Genomic DNA, 18,967 nt, shown 5'->3' with positions numbered 1-18,967 from the left:
GATGTGCCAGAAGCTGGATATTATCAAAGGTATTTGAGTGAAGTAATAGCATGATAAAAGTTTTATTTTAGCAAATAAAATTTAGCAACTTCAGGCAAGGTGGTGGGAATAGAATCAAGGAAACCAGTAAGGGAAGTATTGCTTTGGTGCTGATGTATTAATATCTTAGTAAGGGGAAGGTGGACACGGTGAAACAGGCCCACTGCCCAGGAAGGGGATGTGATATATTAAAGACAAAGGTTTGGAGCCCCCATCCTGTGCCAGGCACTGTGGTGTTCTTCAAAGCTATTATCCCAATTAAGACCATGATAACCCTATCATTTAGGTGCTATCATAATCAATTCTCATCATCAATGCTTTCTTTAAAGATTTTATTTTTAAGTGATCTCTTCACCCAGTGTGAGCCTGGAATGCACAACTGGGAGAGATTAAGAGTCACATGTTCTACCAACTGAGCCAGTATCCCCTTGTAACCGATTTTTAAAAGCACAGAGCTGAGGCTTCCAGAAGCCATGAACTCCACGCACTGTTGCCAGCCATCCTGACCACGGGCTTTGTCCTGGGAGCAAAGGCAGGGAGAGTAAACTTCTTTGCACCCATCTTTATCTCTGGGAGAACATTCTATAAATGCAAAAGAGCATCAAACAAAAAGGATTAAGCTTACTAAAGCCCTTGATGGATGCCAAAATCCTAATAAATTAACCATTTTCTGTGAAGTCAGCTTTTAGGGCACTAACATGATATGAAGCCTTGATGGTGACTCTTGTGCAAGTAATGAGGGAGAAATCATACAATATGAATTATAGGATTAAAAGAAGAGAAAGGATTAATGTAGATCTTTCCCTCTGAATTCATACATGGGGAAAACTTTATGTGGAATTCAGGTTGCTCTCCCACTGAGTGATGGCAGACTTGTCATTTTACAGATGAGACCAGCTCAGGACATGCATATATTGGAAGTGAGGGGAAACTACAAAAGAGAGAGAGAAAAGACAGACATTTCCTGGAAGACCACCTGCGGGCCCAGCTCCTGCCTGTTGACTTACTAACTGACTAGTGCTGCTGAAAGCAAGACCTGCTACCATAAACCACTGAAGTAAACTCTGTTGGCAGCGCTGTCCTTGCTTTTCAAACAAAGGAAAACATCCTATGTGAAGATGAAAGTTGAGTTCAAGCACAAAATGGGATAGAATGGAATAATGCGCAATGCCTGAAGTGTAGAAAGCAAAAGAGACCCTGTCTTTGTAAAATTCCCTTAACAAAGCTCATTTCATGAGTTTTTCTAGGAGGTAGCCTCGTATAATAGTTGAGCACACAGACCCTGGGGCCAGAAGGCTCAGGTTTGACCCTTGACTCTGTGGGGTATTTCTGTGTGACCTTGGGCAGTGTCCCCATGCATGATAAAATAGGATAAAAGGAGGAGGATACAATGAGTCTGTATTTGTAAAGGGTGTAGAATAGAACCATAGAGGATAGGCTGTGTAAGTCTATGTCAAGGACTGAAAATGTCAGAATGGACTGAGGATTTTAAGAGATTGTTGTCTTCTCCGTGTTGTTTTTTTCTTCAGACTCTAGCCTGAAAGTTATGTCCTGTTTAGTTTGGAACCCTCAAATGCAGGTCATGTCTGTGCAATGTGTACTTACTGCATGGCACCTATTTGCTCTGTAAATATTCTCCCTTCAGTTTACCCTGTAGCCTAAGAAAAGTGACTGCTCCACCCCAGAATACAGCCGTCTAGGATTTAAGTAGGCAAACAAATGAAAGGTTCTGTTCTAATGTCTGTCCTGTAAAATAATGACTTCATTTAGGAACTTTTTCAGAAATCGTTATAGCCCCTTGAGAACTATTTGATTTGATTCAAGTTGTCCCTTTAATAGCAGTAATTCGTTCCTTGTAATTTGCCTTGTTGAGGTTAATTCTTTAATAATTCATGAGATGAATTTTTTGATGCAGACATATATTAACATGACAACAAAGTGAAACATGCTTTCCCATTTAAGTCACAAGAGAGGTTTGATATTTGGAAACAATCCCGTATTTTGAGTAAATCCACTTCAAATACTTGAGGAAATATTACTGTTCAGAAATAATTTATGTGCCTATTTTTTATAGAAGGATGTCTAAGAATATCATTTATAAAAGCATTAAATCACCAATATGCGAGCTTACTTTATAATTATGAGTCTATGGGGATAAAGAAGAAAATTGAGGCATGATCACATTTGGTGTTTCAGGTTTAAATCTCTTTGGAGCTTTCTTCATCAAAAGGTTGGCTTCTCATGAAACATCTTCATTCCTGGGGGCCAGTTTCAGCAACTTCCCTAGCATTACTCATGGTCGGAAACAATACCCAATCCAACTAGAAAGAGTATTGAAGTCTTCCCATAGACCAAGAACCCAAGAAGCGTGTGCTATCAAAGCAGCTTTTTAAGCAGATGATTTGCTAACCTTCTAAATGATAAGAACACTGTGTGCCTGTCTGAGGAGGGGAAAACCACATAGTAAAAGTGGCTAAGAGATTCCAGGAAATAATTGAGATTTTTTTTTTTTTCTTTCATGGAGCTGCAAACCCTGATGTTTGCCAGCTGGCAATTAAAATATGGTGATACCAATGTCACATTAAGAACTATTTAATGATGCCATTGCAAAGTTGGTGGTTTCAAACTCCATGTAGTGTGTGTGTGTGTGTGTGTGTGTGGTAAAATTATACATAAGGAAATTTTATCACTTTCTATTTTAAGTGTTCAATTTAAGGGCATTAAATACATTTATGGATTGCCTATTGGCTGAGTTGTTAAGCATCTACCTTTAGCTCAAGTCATGATCCCAGGGTCCTGGGATCGAGTCCCACGTCGGGCTCTCTGCTCATGGGAAACCTGCTTCCCCGTCTCCCAGTCCCCCTGCTTCTGTTCCCTCTCTTGCTGTGTCTCTGTCAAATAGATAAATAAAATCTTGGGGGAAAAAAAAAAGTACATTTATAATCAACCATCACCATGTCCATTTCCAGAACATTTTAATCATCCCAAACTGACACTTTTTCCCACAAAATAATAACCCCCCATTTCTTTCTTCCCTTTGTCCTCAGTAAACCTTATTCTACATCTCCATAAATTTGCCTATTCTAGATACCTCATTTAAATAGAGTCATGTAACAAATTTCTGATTTAGAAAAAAAACTTTTTTTTTTTTACTAGTTTAAAAAATGCGTATTTAAATGGGAAGATAGTGAAATAACAGGAAATTACAACTGGCATTGAAGAATCCAGAGCCATATTGCTTCAAGGGAAGTGTTTCTTCTTGGAGAACAACCCTAGTCTCAATCAATAAATCCTAGTCACTGGGTCCAGGAGTTTGCCATGTTTGTGTCAAAGATGAAATTTAGACACCTAACATTTTAAATTCAAATCATTACCAAACAAAAACATAACAATGAAAACACAGATTTTTTTTGTAGGAAGTAATTCACCACGAAAGCTTTAATATCCCAAATGTTTGCTTACAAACATAGCGAATGTAATCTGAAGACAAGCTAATGCATTCGGAATGATGGCACTGGCTCCTTATCAGTAGGCATTTCTTTTCAGTTCTTTGCTCAGTACTGATAACCAAGCTTCAGTAAGGTATCTGTGTCTTGTCACAGTAGTCCTATGAAACAAGGAACATAAGGCTATGTTTTATGATTATAAAATACAATTAAACTAACTTGGCATGGTCAAAGATGTATCTCACTAGAAATATTTTCTACACTAAGTAGCTCTTTTTATGAAAGTACTAAAAACAATATTTTCCTGAAAGAACAGCATGTATTTCTGTAAAGTGCTTTTAAATTTTCTTTAAAAATAGGGAGTATGTTGAAATTAAAAGCAAGCCACTTAAATGTTTAATTCCAAACAAGAGAAATAATATGAGCCTTGTATAGAGACTTTTAGGAAGGAAAAAATTCAGTTCTGGACAAAAGCTACCTTGGGAGAAGTGAAGTTTCTTTCTTTCATAATTTAAGAGTCATAATTCAGTTCACTGCAAACTGAATTTATGTTAAGGCATCCTGGATGTGGGTACCAGAATGAAATCTCCATCAGAGCAGGGATATGGGTCCCTTTTGTTCACTGCTCAATCTCTTATGCTTAAAACAGGCAGGGCATGCGGTAGGGCCAGGTAGTTATTGAACATTAACCCTTAGGACCTAAGGTTCCACAACTCAAGGCACACATTCCTTCATGTTATCTGCCCTTAAACAGCTAGAACCTGTCTTCCCCCAACAAAGTCCTCTTAGATCGACTGAGGATCAAGTCTCTGTTCCACTTAAGCTGAGTATCATTTTAGAGTGGTAATTTGGAAGATCTCAGCCCTTCCAGCTTCCCTGCCATATTACAGAGTCGAGACATCACCAAACCTGTTTGTTCTCTAAAGCCCCGCAAATGACCCCCAGGTCCCTACACATAGCATTGCAAAACTGCAGCTGTCTAAACTTCCTTAATGTGCCTCTGTACTTTCATTTCCATAGCCCAAGACTTTTCCACATTGCATCTTTCCAACACCACTGTCGTTTCCCCTATAAATCAGTGACTTTCAAAATTCAGACAGATTACCAACATCATAAATTTTTGTCATCTCTGTTTTATTCGATGATTATGTATTTTACTTATTGATTATTCATTATTTACTTAATGGTTATTGTTATTTTTCTAAATAATAATAAAACCTGCAAAACCACATCATCATATGAGAAATTTTCTTACATGCTTAAATACATACATAATTATTCTAATAAAACTATTTATTGATGTATCATGTAAATTCACATTGCCTGTTATCAATGGCAGAAGCTTTACTTCTTGGAAAATATTTAATAATCCCTAACCCAATACTTTTAAACCAAATTCCAATATTTTGTATTTATTTTAATGTTAGTATGATTAATCCATAAGACGTCAGACATATACATATTTGGTGACTTCCTATCTAAGGCCACTTTAGTTTGGTGGGATCAGGTCAGAAGCATATCCCTAGTCCTTTACATTTGTGAGGTCATTCAAACCTCCTTCCGAAATGTCACGGAGACTCCCCATAACAGCAATGTGAGGGTTACACTAATCTTATTTCCTACGTGTTAAAACTACTCTAACTGGGCCACTCTGCTCTTACTGGGTGAAGTTACCTAAAGGGAGTGTCTAGTCCAAGTCTCATGGGTGCTCTAATGCCCTATAAATCCCACATTAGGTCTTCCCTAACAAACACCCTTATTGAATGCCTTATCCTATTTCCAGTCCGTCCCCTCAGGATTTTCCTTGAGGACATGGGACTCTTATGGGTGCATATTGTCAGAGAGGTCTCAGGTCGGATTCACCAGAAAGCGGATCTTGAGACAAAGCTTACTTGGAGGAGGGTGATTGTTTCTGTTCACAGAAACAGTCCTTGTAAGGGTGTTAGGAAAGCAGGATGAGACAGGAGAAGCAGAGCTGTGTTGGCAGTCAAAACCACAGCCTCAGCCAGTCAAGTGGGAACTTCCGGAGCTCAGAGGACTTGATACTTAACTTGAGTTTGGAAGTTCTATACCCTCACATGAGCCAGATGCAGTGTATGAGTCGCCCTTATGCAAGGTGAAGCTCCCTTCCCCAAAGGGGCCATGTTGGGAACTGCCAGCTGTCAAAAATTCTGGCAGCTACAGGCATGAGTGCCTCAGTGCTGAAGAGAACTGGGCAATGGTCCACAACAGCCTCCACGAGGGCCTCCAATCCTATCATGTCAGGGAAAACCAGCCATGTTTTCATATAAATAAAGTGCATGGTATTTTCCATTATTTTAAAAAAGTCTTTGTAATTGTTTATCTCACTGAACTATGGGTTGGTTGAATGTAGGGGCCATGTCTTTTCAACTTCATCATCCTGGACATCTGGCAGAAGGGGAATACAGTTGCTCAATAATTGCTTGTTAAATCATTGAAACTAAAACACTGGACATATGACAAAAGTCCATTAACAAATTACAATGGATTGATGGTATATAAAAGTCATGAAATTGGCTAACAGACTTATACACGACTGTGTATACATTGTTGAGGGGATAGAAATGCCAGGTGGACTGTATTACAGAATTTTGTCACAGAGTGGGATGGATTGCAGTCTAGGCAAGGGGTTTTCAAACATGCTAACACTTGAGGACTGAAGAAAGAGGTGGCTGATTCTTCCTAAATCTTTTCTGCAATCAAAACAACAATGACCTTTTCTGTTCACATGATCCCATCCCTAAGATAAAGGTCCATAAAAATCCAATGGTTTTCATGAGTCACTTCGGAGTACATCTATGAGGAAAATGCAGTGTCTTGGTCTGTTCAGGCTGCTACAGGAAAATATCACAGACTGAGTGGCTCATACATAACAGACATTTGTTTCTCACAGTTCTGGAGTCTAGGAAGCCCGGGATCAAGGCATTGGCAGATCCGGTGTTTGGTAAGAGCCCACTTCCTGGTTCAGAGACCATTGTCTTTTTGAGATTACCTCACATGGCAAACGGTGTGAGTACCTCCTCTAGGGCCTCTTATGAGAGCGTGAATCCCACTCATGAGAGCTTGACCCTCATAACCAAACCACCTCTCAGAGTCCCTACTTCTCAATACATTTATTGAGGATTAGATTTCAATATATGAATTTGGGGGGAATACAAACATTAAATTTATTACACACTGTACTCCAATTTCTTATATTTACAATTTTATCTAAAGTAAGATAGACAAATATAAAAATTAAGTGCATTGTCTTTTTTAAAAAATTTGGCTGTTCATAAGGTAAATTTTTAAAAATTTTGTCTAGTTTTTTAAGATGAAGTTGGTTTTAGGTATTTCTTCTTTTGTGATATGTGCATTTACTGCTATAAATTCCTTCTTACCACCACTTTGTATGGTATTCCACAAATTTTGGTAACTTATTTTATCATTTCCATTTACTTTAAATGAAATTTTCTCTTCTTTGACCCAAACATTTGTCTTCTTTAACCCAAAAGTTATTTAAAAGTATGTTGTCTAATTTCAAATATTTGGGGATTTGCCAGCTATCTGTTTGATGGATATCTTAATTCTACTGAGTCTAAGAACATATTTTGTATATTTTCTTATCTATTAAATTTATTATGGCATATTTTATGTCCCAGAATGTAATCAATCCTAGTGAATGCTCTGTGTAAGCTTGAGAAGGATGTGTCCTCTGCTGGTTGGAGTATTCCATAAATATCAGTTAGATCAAGTTGATTGATAGTGATATTCAGGTAAAATATATTCTAATTTTCTGCTTGATCTATTAGTTACTAAGAGGAGTTTTGAAGTCATCAACTATAGGAGTGAATTTGTTTTTATCTATCTTCCATTTTTTAAGCTTTTGCCTAATGTTTTGACACACTGTTGTTAAGTACATATGCATTTAAAAGAAATTAAAATTGATTCATTTATCATTAAGTAATGCTTATTTATCCATTATAATTTTCCTTGTTCTGAAGTATGCTTTGTTTGAAATTAGTACAACATCTTTAGTTTTATTTTGATTAGTGTTAGCATAATATATATTGCTCTATCTTTTTTAACCAATCTGAAATTTTATTTTTAAAGTTGATTTCTAAAGTGGGTTTTATGGGGCAATATGAAGTCAGGACTTGCTTTTTTATCTATTCTGACAGTCTCTGAATTTTAACTGGTGTTTGACCATTCACATTGAGAGCCATTCTTGATAGAGTTGGGATAATATCTTACATTTTTGCAACTTTATTCTATTTGTTGAACTTGTTCATTCCTTTTTCCCCTTTCCTGCTTTGTCTGGCTTATAAGTAGAATCCCTTTTATCTCCTGTCTTAGCATGTAAATTGGTTTTTTAGAAATTTAATGGTTGCTTTAGATTTTCCAATATACATTTTTAACTAATCTAATAAACATTCAAAAAACACTATAATGTTTCACTTGTAATGCAGGTATTTCATAACAGCATTCTCCGGTCCCTCCTTCCTCTCTTTATGATATTGCTGCCATTCATTTCACTTACCCATAGGCAACAGGCACACAGAGGACTGGTTGGCTATTATAAGTTTATATTAAGTTATCTTTTATATCAAAAAAGAGTAAGAAAAAGAAAATATTTTTATTTTATCTTTATTTTTTTTCTCCTAACACTCATCCTTTCTTTAAGTAGATCCAAGTTTGTGGCTTATATTACTTTCCTTCTGCTTAAAAAAAAGCCTTTTAACTTTGTTTTTTTTATAGTTGTTATTGTTGTTGTTGTTTGCATATTTCTTCAGTTTTTGTTAAAGGAAGTTATTATTTCTCTTGCACTTTGAAGGATAATTTTTCTGGATATAGAATTTCTGGTTGGTATTTTTTTTTTCTATCAAAACTTTAAATTCATCCTACCTTATTCTTCCTTACATGATTTCTTACAAAAAGAAGTCCACTTTATAGAATGGCCACTTTGTGCCTCTGTAAGTAGGATGCATTTGTTCCCCTCTGGATTTTTTAAGAGTTTGCATGTGTGTGTGTGTGTGTGTGTGCGCGCGCACGCGCATCTCTCTCTCTCTCTCTTTTTTTTTTTTTTTTTTGGAGAGTGGTTCTAAACATAATATGCCTAAATGCTGTGTTCTGATATTTATTCCACCTAGTGTTCTCTGAACCTCCTAGATCTGTGGTTTGGTATCTATAATAAATTTTGGAAGACTTTTAGCCATTATTACTTATTACAGTTACATGTATGTTACATCTTTTAACATTATTCTGCAGTTTGGGGATGTTCTGGGTTTTTCATTCTGTTTTGTTTTGTTTTCCATTCTCTCTTCCTCAAACTTCAGTTTGTGAAGTTTCTACTGATCTCCAAAAGTTAGATCTACGGATCTATCTTCAAGCTCACTGATTCTTTCCTCAGACATATCTTGCTTACTGGTAAGCCTGTCACACGCATTTTTTGTGTCTGTTATGAACTTGGGATTTCTAGCATTTCTTTTATCTTCTTCCTTCTGGTTTCCATCTCTCTGCTGTGTTACCCAACCATTCTTGCATGTTGTCTCTTTCTTCCATTAGAGCTGTTAACTTATTACCAAGGATTTAAAATATCCCCTGTGATTATTCCAACATCTGTTATACCTGAGCATGATTCAAAGGCTTACTTAGTCTCTTCAGACTATTTTTCCTTGCCTTTGGAATGCCTTGTAATTTTTTGTTGAAAGCTAGGCATATTGTATCATGTGAAGGGAGCTAAGGAATAAAAGGCCCATGGCATGAGGATTTACATTAATGTATTTAGGAATGGGACTATATTTATACCTGTTGTGGCAAAAGTTTCAAATCCTTCTAGTGTCCTTGGTTTATCTCTCCACTTAATTTTGGATTTCCTAATTACTCTTCCTCAGACAGAGTATGTGCCATGAAGCTCTTTGTGCTATAATCTACTATTATTATAATGGAGCTTATTATGATGAAAAAAAATAGGAGAGGGAGACCAATAATCTCACAATTAAGTCTTAGTCTTTTAGTGTGCCTGTATGTCTGGGCTGTGACCTTCACCACTATCTGTCCCCTGGTATAACTTCACCCCCAAACTTAAACTACTTTGGTAAAACAGGAAGGTTGGAGGATCTGGAGTGGTGGGAAACCCACCTTCCCTCATCTGGGATCAGGTTCTGGTAAAGCTTTTTCCCTGGAATGGTATATCTTTGTTACAGGGAACATTCTGGATATATTACTAATGATTGCTCATCTTTTCTCCATTCCAGAGCCAGGAGATCTTCCTTAGATCCTCAACTTCAGAACCTGGTGGAGTTACTAGAGGTAAAACCCCTGAAAGTGTGACATTACCCTAAGACTGAAGACCAAGAAATTTCTCATTTTCATGGTAGTCCACATCTAGCCTTCAGTGATTGCTCAAGTGTACCATGTAAGTGTTTCTACCAGTTTATGGCCAACGTAGCTTCTGCCCCACTTAAGCAGATTCCAGCTGTGACTCTGAATTCATCTGTTTAGCTAGATTTCAGTATGGTGTTTTCTCTGAAACCTTCATTTTATTATGGGTCCAAAAGAGGTCACTGATACTCACTTTGTTCAGCTCTTTCTTTCTTTCTTTTTTTAAGATTTTATTTATGTATTTGACAGAGAGAGAGGTCACAAGTAGGGAGAGCAGCAGGCTCCCTGCTGAGCAGAGACCCTGATGCAGGACTCGATCCCAGGACTCTGGGAGCATGAGCTGAAGGCAGAGGCTTAACCCACTGAGCCACCCAGGCACCCCATGTTCAGTTTTTTCTTATTGTAATAGGAGTTACTTCCAAGTCTTTTACACCTTGTTGCTGAAACTAGAAGTGTCGTACTTCTTTTAAGTCAGTGAGATTTATTCTTCTTTCTAGCTTCCAAAATTCTATTTCCATAGTCTTGTTTTTTTCTTTTCATGATCCATTTTGATACATATTTTTAAGACTCTTTACTGACAACTTAGTAGGATTTGGTGAAGAAATAGAAATTAATAAAATTGTTCCATTACCCACCACTATTTAAATTCTACCATTATATTCCCTTAGAACTCCAGGAGACATAAATTCCCCAACTAGCTCAACATCTGGATTGGTTCCTGGAATCATTTTTTTGTTGTTCATTTTTCTTTTTTATCTGCCAGGCCAAAACAGTACTTGATAAATAATAGGTACTTTTTCAAAAACATTTGCTAAATAAATGGATGGGTGAATGAATGACTGTATAAGTGAAGGATCACCTACTTTATTAGAGTTGTAGGTATGCTAAGAAGAGGCTTCTTTTCAAGCTACATCACTAATGGCCTGGTTGGGCTCGAAGTTCTTTTGGTTTTCAGATGTCAGTCTGGAAGTCTTTTCACATATATGGATTGTATATTTACATTGAATTACTCTGGGAGAAATGACAGAAAAGCCAGTATCACCTAACATTCCAATAAAATTTTGCATGAAGCTAAACAAAATTGTTTGAAAACTGTTAAAACTGGAAGAACTCACGTATTTGCCTTGGTGAAATTTTCTTCTTTGTGGTGCCTTGAGAAAAAAAGGAAGTCTTTAATATTAAGTCCTTTCCCTTATCACAATTATATCTACATACTTTTAAAAAATGCTGTTACTTTTACAGGAAATTTTCCATATATCATTTGTTAGTGTGATCCTGGCACTTAGATACTTCTTAGTAAATAATATTTTTTAATCGGTTAAATAAATAAATGAATGGGCTTAACCCACACATTTGGTTGAGGGATGTGTGTTTATTGTAAAATAAACTAACCTCTTGCTCTAGAATAAGAGTCAACAAACTTTATCTCAAAAAAAAAAAAAAAAGCACCAGGTATTAAGTATTTTTTATTTCTGGGCCATAAACCTCTGTTTTAACTATTCAGCTCTGTCATTGTAGAGGAAAAGCAGTCATAGACATTACATAAGTGAATGTGCACGTGTGCCAATAAGCTTTATTTACAAAATCATTGTGGTACAGTCTTGTCTATTGTTCTCTGCTCTATAATTTTCTATTCCTCTTTCTACTGAATATTCCCTCTGGGATGTTCCATATATTTATATATACACATATATATGTATATATATATATATATATATATATATATATATATACATGGACAGATTTTCATTTATTTTTTATTATATATCTGGTCCCCATAGACATTAAAATCAGTGCTGTCCAACAAAGCTTCTGCAATGATAGAAATGATTGATATCTGTACTGTCCCAAATAGTAGCCACTAGACATAGTGGATTTTGAGCTCTTGATATGTGGCTAAGGTGATGGTGGAATTTACTTTTTAATTATAGTTAATTTTAATTACTTGAAATAAAATTAAATAGCCACATGTCACTAGGGGCTATCTTATTGGACAATACAGAAACACATCTTGCTACCTGAAATACAAGAGTAATGGCAGGTTCTTGTTTGGTCTCCAGTCTCATCTTTTAATGTGTCCTTCCACATCCTTCCTGAGCTCCAGCCACAGTGTAAACAGCCTAGAGGGCCCCAGATGTATCACAGGGTTCATTGCTTAGGCTCTGAATTAGTGAAATTTACTTAACTTTCAGTATTCATTTTAAATATAACTTTTCTTTCAAGTCGAGCTTGATCTTTGTCATTGCTCTGATGCTTAGAAGTAGTGATTTTAATTTTTGCCATTCACAACATCATGTAGTCAGGACAGACTTTTCTCAAATCAACTATAACATAGGACGTGCTTGATTATTTACGTCTTTCTCCCTTACAACACAGTGCATTTAATATATTTCTTGAGTATTGGGGCACCTGGGTGGCTGCGTGGGTTAAGTCTCTGCCTTCGGCTCAGGTCATGATCTCAGAGTCCTGGGATCAAGCCCCGGTCGGGCTCTCTGTTCAGCAAGGAACCTGCTTTCCCCTCTCTCTCTCTGCCTGCTTCTTTGTTCTTTGCCTACTTGTGGTCTCTGTCTGTCAAATGAGTAAATAAAATATTTAAATATATATATATATATATATATATATTTCTTGAGGAGTAAAAATAGTGCATTATAACATTCTTGAGGATTAAAAGTAGTGCACTACTATTTTCAGTACCCAGCACAGTGGGTACTCTGTAGATGCTTAATAAATGTTTGTTAAATGGATGAATAAATGGAGGGAAATTTGGCACTGGAATACTAATCAATTGAAAAACTGGGTAAATGATCTTATAAATATATATTCTGAAAAAGTAATATTCTATTAAGGAAGAACCATATTATCAGTCTCTGAAAGTTTGAGAGAGACCAATATCTCTTTCATTTTATAGGCTATCATTTTTAATATTAAGGTATATAACAATGGGATTTAAAACCAGTTGTGTCTTTAAAGAAGTGTGATCTTAGTTTCATTTGCATTCCATCAATGTATCTCTGAATTGATATGTACAAGGGTATTTGGGATAGTGCTGAAGTCAAATCTGAAAAGCTGTGAATGTCAAATTTACTGCCAGCTGGTGCTAACATACACCTTTTCCCTGTGATGGACTTTTATTTTCATGTATGTGAAAACATATATAAAAATAAATATGTATGTAATATATTTGTTCTCTCACGTATACAATTCATGTTCTGAAACTTTACAAGTTTTCAGTGAAAAAAAACTAAGAATGATGGGTTAAAATTTTTATAATGCTGTTTTGAACATAATATAGATTTTCTTAGAACTATTAACATTTCCCAATTTCTTACCAATTGATTGCCTTTTTTCTCACTGCTTTATTTTGTAAGTAATTATTGACCAAACCTACTTGTTCCCTAAAAGAAATTCATTTCCCTATAATGTTTGTGTGGAGTATGGGGTTATGAGACCTAGAGACACATAATTTATGTGTTTGGAAGGATGCAGTGCTGCATGTTTCCACTTGCAATTAAATTATACCCTGAAGATAACAGTAAATACTACTTAAGCATTTTTTTTTTTTTTTAACATACAAACACAAATTTCCTTTATCTATACTGTGGTCGAAGAAGATTAGAATTTACAAGTTACTTTTATCCTTTATAAAAAGAACTTCAGCTTGCGGATAGTATTTATTTTATGAGAATTTGTCTATGAACAAAAGAAATCACAGTAGCCATAAAACAGCTCTGCCAGACACTTAATTGACTTTGCCGTTTTAGAAATTAATTTTTAAAGCAACATTCATGCAAATAAAGCAGAATCTGTTGACAACTATATATTCAATGTGATATGGTAAATATTATCAATGAATGTAATATTATCTACCCAAATTATTTCCTCTGATCTCATATCTTTTTCCCTCCTCTCTTCTCATCACCACAAATACATGTCCATTGATTTTACATGGTTAAAAGGTAAGTTTCTATGTTTAAGCATAATTTCTCTAGATAAACTCTTCACCAGGAGAGGCAATTCCTACAAGGGTATTACTACTGTAAAAACAAAACAAGGGGTACCTGGGTGGCTCAGTCATTAATGCTGCCTTTGCCCAGCTCATGACCCCAGGGTCCTAGGATTGAGCCCTGCATGGGCTCCCCACTCAGCAGGGAGCCTGCTTCTCCCTCTCCCACTCCCCCTGCTTGTGTTCCCTCTCTTGCTCTCTCTCCATCAAATAAATAGATGGGATCTTGAGAAAACAAACAAACAACAACAACAAAAACTCTGAAATATTGGCTTTTGGACTTGGGACTGGACAGTGAAAGGGAAGAAAACAGGTTTTAAAGAGACTCAAAAATGGAAAGAAAAACAGGAGATTCACAAAGTGGCAATCCGTGTTACCCACTCATAGTAAAAATGTACTGCTATTCCTAAGAAGATAGCAAATGAACCCAATTAATTTGTGGATTTAAGCAAGATGGTTTCTAGGCAAAATGCTGAAACTTGAGCTAATTGCTTTTATTAGCATATAAGTAACTACAAGAAAGATGGTATTTTATGTTAGACTTGTAAATGAATCAAGGCTTCACTGGTTTACTGGCTTAGAAAGTAGGGGCAAGATTCCTTTTCTGAGATTTGCATGATTAAGATAAGGATCATGTCACCTATACCCCAGGGAGTAGCGCGGGGGGGGGGGGGGGGGGGGGGGGGGGGGCGCCTGGGTGGCTCAGTGGGTTAAAGCCTCTGCCTTAGGCTCAAGTCATGATCCCAGGGTCCTGGGATTGAGCTCTCTGCTCAGCAGGGAGCCTGCTTCCTCCTCTCTCTCTGCCTGCCTCTCTGCCTACTTGTGATCTCTCTGTCAAGTAAATAAAGAAATTAAATCTTAAAAAAAAAAAAGACATGCAATGTGCTTGTCGCAGCACCCCAAACACTTAATTCATCGATAGAGCCTCAAACATCGTAATGTATTCAATGAGTGATGATCTTTCCAAATGATTGCTTAAGACTTTACAGTAAAATGTAACAGACAAGCACATTGAACTCTATCACCCTCCGTGTCGAGCAGAACAGCAGCTTGATGAGGGCAGAAACTTTGTCTGGTGCATTGCTTTATCCCAGCTTCAAAACAATGCCCTTAGGAGTCATTCAATAAATATCTGGACATTGGGTAACGGTGAAGAAAAATCCTAACTGCTAGATGGGAGAGAGAAGGCCCTGGCCAGACCCTCTTTTTTTTGTTTGAAACGTGCTGGTCACGAATTCGAAATCGAATTCGTGACAGAGACGCTCTCTGTGTGAAAGACTTTTTTCTACAAGGGTCACTACTACTCTCCTCTAACAGTCTGATGCCATTTTAGAATTCAAGACTAACTGAAACACCGTGATAGGAACATACACCCCACAATCTACCCATTTTTAATGTTTGAGCTTTCCTTTGATTACTGTTTATAATCAATCATTTGAATACTACAAGTGACGTACAGTCTGAATCTGGAAAAAATGAGGAGCAAGTCCTTCTCACGGTTTTTTGGATCATCTTGTGAAGGAAGGACTCCCCAGAGGGAAAGGATTTTTATAAATGATAAAGGGCTCCACAGGAGGGACTGACTATTTGTGTTGGTCCACAGCTCTTGTGGTAAATCAAGTTTCATCAAGGATCCTAACACTTATCTCTAGTAATTACTGTGGTGTTTTAGTGGTTTTCATTTGTATGATCACCTGAAATTTACCCATCCTTTCAATGGGCTATGGGCTGACTAGCCTATAAACTGTTCTTTGGAAAAAAACAGAAACAAAATACAGGAGAGCACTTTTAAGAAATCCTTTTAGAAATCAAACCACAGAGATTCGATACTGAGGGGCGAACTTTTGTACAAGGCTCCTGGGCACCTTTGGGCAGGGTGGGGACTGTGTCAGATTATCCCATGGGTGTGAGTGAGGGTTTAAATCCAGCCTTTAATCTATTATTATATTTGTCTAATTATTATTACCTATTATTATATGTGTCTATTATTATATTTTTCTAAAGGCGACCTTTCCTCTAATTCACCTGCTAAAATGAACACCGTTTGATTTCCTATCAACTTGTCCTTCACAAAACCTTATGCCAGGACTGAAAGCTATAATTTTCTAATGTCCATAAAGGCAACTATTGCCTCATCAAAAAATAAATGAATAAATAAATAGATAGATAGATAGATAGATAAATAAAATAAGAGGCTGGGGTTTTCAGGCATGTCTAGATAAAACTGAGGATATTACCTCATTATTAAAACAAAAGAAAATCTTATTCTCGGACAAGTAACCCTTGACATTCTTTGTTTATTTGAATTCGTTAATCTGTAAAAGCTCTTAGAATGCTGTGGGGAAGAATGATGTTCTCTGATATGGGGAAGTAAAGGGTATAGAGGCTTTGTTGCCAGGAGACTCACTGATTAGTTTATGAGAAAATAAACTTGACCTATATGAACAAATTTCATTTACATAGAGGGAAATCTATAAATTGAGGATGTTAAAACATCAAATTCATGTTAAAAGGCCTAAACATACCCAACTCTGAAGTGGGGCTTTCCTGGAGCCAGAAGAACATGTATATTCAAATTTCAGTTCTTCAGAAATAACTGTGAATTTGTGAAAACAACATCTATTTATTAATACCGCCTTTATTTACACTGTATGTGTTTTTACTGGATGATTACTCAGAATTTTGCAAGCCAGGCTGTGAATGAATACATAAGAAAATATTTATCACTAATCACATGCAATCACTTCAGGGAATTTCCATGTCATAGAAGTTGTTCCAGATGTGTTTCTTAAGTTGTTTCTCCCAAAAACATTGGTAGAGGAAGAAAACTAGGGTCCTTAAGTCTCATTCCAAAACTCTATGTTTGTTTGAGAGAAGAAGTAGTGACCTAAAAGAGCAGAAGCCCTTTGAAACTCTTTCTAAATTTTAGCCTCCAGATACCAATGAGAGGCAGAGGTGGTCAGGGATGGGTAAGTGAGCAAATAAAATATGTCCTGAGGATCCAGAATTGGGGGTCAAAGCACAGACAGATGTATCCCGCAGATTGGTTCTTAAGAAGCAACTAGCATAACATAACTTCAAAAAAATAATAACAATAAATTAAAAAATAAAGAAGCTGTGAAGAAATATAACACAGATAAACTCTTTTTTTTTTTTATTTTTTTTTTAGGATTTTATTTGTTTATTTGTCAGAGAGTACACGCAACAGGCAGAGGGAGAAACAAGCTCCCCACCGAGCCCAATGCAGGACCCTGGGGCCATGACCTAGGTGGAAAGCAGCCACGTAACCGACTGAGCCACCCAGGTGTCCCTGAACTTCTTAGAATACATTGCCATAAGTTGCTCCAAAGAGACCAAGAAGTGAATAACGTTAATTACACTTTCCTCATGTCATCCCACTTGAAGCCCATGGCACTTCATGTCCCCTGGTTGGCATTGATCCTCTTCCAGGTCAAATCCAAATAACAGGTCCAATTTCTACCCAATGGAACAAACATAAGGCAGCTCCATTTCAGGAGGGTAACATGTTCTAAAGGCCATAACCAACCAAAACTATTAATAGCCATTTTTACTAGTTTCTAAAATAGAACAAGTTAGTCTTACTGTCGAATTTTTTCACCAAATGTTTTGGTTTAGGGCTAGATTAAAAGGTAGAGTTACATGGACATGATACATTGTTTTGGAGTCTTTTGCTTTGGAGTCATCTGTATTTTTGTAACCCATTTTTACAGACAGAGCCACAGAATGACAGTGTGGCTTAAAACTGCCTATGAAGCACAATGTCTTCATGAAAACATGTTATAGAAATGCTCTTTCTTTGCCATTTGTTCAGTTTCTGCGGACATGGCACTGAGGTAAGAGGGTTCACTCTTGCATACTCCTTTCACCAAAGCCTCCTCTACTGTGTTTCTCAAAGTATATTCGTGGCAAATAACCCATCTACATCAAATTATCTTTCTTGCCACTCCTGCATAATATCTGGAATCGATGCCACCTCAACTTCTGAGCCAACCCTGAGAACTCAGCCTTCGATTGAGTCATGTTCACTTTGGGAACAGGAAGACTGGGTGGCATGGGATAGACATGCTTGTCTTTGCAGTATGTATTTGTTTCATATTATTGCTGTAACAAATTGTTACAAATTGAATGGCTTGAAACCCCACAGATTTATCATGTCACAGAATTGGAGGTCAGAAATCTAAGATTATCTCATCTCTAAAATGAAGATGTCAGCAGGGCTATGTTCCTTTCTGGAGACTCTAGAGAAGAATCTGTTTTCTTGCCTTTTCCAGATTCTAAAGGCTACCTGTGTGCCTTGGTTCATAGCCTTCTTCCATCCTCAAAGCCAATAATAGCTGATATATTCTTTCTCATAGTATGTCACTCTGACTCTTTTGTCTCCCTCTTCCGTATTCAAGATCATTGTGTTTACATTGGACCACCTGGATAATTCAGGATACTCTTCCTATTTTTTTAAAACTTTATTTATTTATTCAAGAGAGAGACAGAGTGAGAGAGCATGAGAGGAGAGGTCAGAGGAAGAAGCAGACTCCCCATGGAGCTGGAAGCCTGATGTGGGACTCGATCCCAGGACTCAGAGATCATGAGCTGAAGGCAGTTGCTGAACCAACTGAGCCACCCAGGTGGCTATTTTAAGGTCAACTAATGAGCAAGCCTAATTCCAACTGCTATCTTAATTTCCCTTTGTCATGTAGCAGAATATATTCACAGGTTCCAAGCATTAGGATGTAGGCATCTTTGAGTCAGGGGGCATTCTATCTATTACAGAGGGTAACTCAGACCTGAATCCTTATTTCTCTGACACTTGAACATGTCATAGTATTTACTGAAGACTTGGTGTCTTGAAAAGAAAAATTAGAATATCTGTGCCTTATAGTAGTGGCAGCATTGTTTGTTAAAGATTATGTGTCTGGCATGGTGCTCAACTAGATGGAATTAAATTATTTGAAGTTTAAAAGCACTGGGAGGGCTTCTGTATTCATTCTATTTCCTTCCATTTTGTCCCGGAGATGTGTGTGGTAGTAATCATTGGTAATCTCAGTAGACCTCAAATTTTCCTTGACTGAGCTATCCT

Source organism: Mustela nigripes, chromosome 6 (assembly GCF_022355385.1).
Source record: "Mustela nigripes isolate SB6536 chromosome 6, MUSNIG.SB6536, whole genome shotgun sequence".
NCBI classification, from domain to species: domain Eukaryota; kingdom Metazoa; phylum Chordata; class Mammalia; order Carnivora; family Mustelidae; genus Mustela; species Mustela nigripes.
Note: the sequence above shows the minus strand (reverse complement) of the source record.